Genomic DNA, 2,500 nt, shown 5'->3' on the forward strand with positions numbered 1-2,500 from the left:
CCGAGTAGCACGTACCATCAAACAAACTATAACTGATTTAATGAGCCATTCGCAGTTTCACAGTCTGAAATAGTTCATACTTACACATGCATGGCTTAATCTTTGAGACAAGCATATGACTACTGGCAGGATCAACCAGGTAGCACGTCCTCTACGACGCCAAGCCCAACATGCCGACCCATTACCACAAGGGAAAGGGGGGCAACGATGGGAAGGCCGTCATCCGTCGAAGGGCGACTAAGAAAGCCAACGGATCATGTGCCAAGAGTCCGAAGACCCATGGTACATTCTTATCCACTGCATCCAAGAGCACTCACGTGAACACTGGAGCCACTCGAGATGAGAGGTCTGAGACATGCCATCGTTCGAGGACACACAAGGTGCACGGACATCGACACTCCTCATTCATATAGGACATGAGAAGTGGATAAGCGAGGTAAACAATGTCTATTTCCAAAGGAACTAGGTAGATTGTACAGGCAACACACGCATCTCCATTCAAATAGAGTGCCATTGAAGAGACTTGCAGCGTCGATGGTCAACTGCACAATAGCAGGGAGCCCACCGCGGCATACAAATCCAATCACCGCTCACATGCCGACACAGTTACCCCATCGGACAACCCGTCGCCAACCACGAGTAACAAAGACTCAAGTGGCCGATCAAACAAGGCAATCGACGACAAGACACCGCCGTGCACGAAGAAGTACAAAGCAAGGCATTTTTGGCCACACAAGGAAGAAGAAGATTTGAAGCGAAGCAAAAATGGCCCAGAAACAGGCCCAAACAGCCCAAAAACGGGCCAAAACTGGCCATTTTTGGCTGCACGAGCGAGCGGGGAGCAGCGGACAGCGAGCGAAGCGAGAGGCAGCACCGTCCCTGCTATACGAAAGCCCCATCCAGCCCTGTGCCACCCGGGAGGTTCCAAGGTGTTGAGATGGCTGACATTTTGCTCCGCTAACGACGGTCGCCGCGCCACGCAAGAACAGCCCAAAAAGGGCCAAAACAGCCCAAAGAGGGGCCAAAACTGGCCATTTTTGGCTGCGCGAGCAAGCGGCGAGCGACGGACAGCAAGCAAAGCGAGAGGCAGCACAGTCCCTGCTATACGAAAGCCCCATCCAGCCCTGTGCCACCCGGGGGGTTCCAGGGTGCTGAGATGGCTGACATTTTGCTCCGCTCACGACGGTCACCGCGCAACGCAAGAACAGGCCAAAAACTTGCCAAAACGGCCCAAAAACGGGCCAAAACTGGCCATTTTTGGCTGCGCGATGCGAGCGGCGAACAGCGAGCGAAGCGAGAGGCAGCACCGTCCCTGCTATACGAAAGCCCCATCCAGCCCTGTGCCACCCGGGGGGTTCCAGGGTGCTGAGATGGCTGACATTTTGCTCCGCTCACGACGGTCACCGCGCGACGCAAGAACAGCCCAAAAACAGGCCAAAACGGCCCAAAAACGGGCCAAAACTGGCCATTTTTGGCTGCGCGAGCGAGCGGAGAGCGGCGGACAGCGAGCTAAGCGAGAGGCAGCACCGTCCCTGCTATACGAAAGCCCCATCCAGCCCTGTGCCACCCGGGGGGTTCCAGGGTGCTGAGATGGCTGACATTTTGCTCCGCTCACGACGGTCACCGCGCGACGCAAGAACAGCCCAAAAACAGGCCAAAACGGCCCAAAAACGGGCCAAAACTGGCCATTTTTGGCTGCGCGAGCGAGCAGCGAGCGGCGGACAGCGAGCGAAGCGAGAGGCATCACCGTCCCTGCTATACGAAAGCCCCATCCAGCCCTGTGCCACCCGGGGGGTTCCAGGGTGCTGAGATGGCTGACATTTTGCTCCGCTCAAGATGGTCACCGCGCAACGCAAAAACAGGCCAAAAACTGGCCAAAACGGGCCAAAACTGGCCATTTTTGGCTGCGCGAGCGAGCGGCGAGCGGCGGACAGCGAGCGAAGCGAGAGGCAGCACCGTCCCTGCTATACGAAAGCCCCATCCAGCCCTGTGCCACCCGGGGGGTTCCAGGGTGCTGAGATGGCTGACATTTTGCTCCGCTCACGACGGTCACCGCGCGACGCAAGAACAGGCCAAAAACTGGCCAAAACGGCCCAAAAACGGGCCAAAACTGGCCATTTTTGGCTGCGCGAGCGAGCGGCGAGCGGCGGACAACGAGCGAAGCGAGAGGCAGCACCATCCCTGCTATACGAAAGCCCCATCCAGCCCTGTGCCACCCGGGGGGTTCCAGGGTGCTGAGATGGCTGACATTTTGCTCCGCTCACGACGGTCACCGCGCGACGCAAGAACAGCCCAAAAACAGGCCAAAACGGCCCAAAAACGGGACAAAACTGGCCATTTTTGGCTGCGCGAGCGAGCGGCGAGCGGCGGACAGCGAGCTAAGCGAGAGGCAGCACCGTCCCTGCTATACGAAAGCCCCATCCAGCCCTGTGCCACCCGGGGGGTTCCAGGGTGCTGAGATGGCTGACATTTTGCTCCGCTCACGACGGTCACCGCGCGA

This window comes from Musa acuminata, unplaced genomic scaffold (genome assembly GCF_036884655.1).
Source record: "Musa acuminata AAA Group cultivar baxijiao unplaced genomic scaffold, Cavendish_Baxijiao_AAA HiC_scaffold_406, whole genome shotgun sequence".
NCBI lineage: Eukaryota > Viridiplantae > Streptophyta > Magnoliopsida > Zingiberales > Musaceae > Musa > Musa acuminata.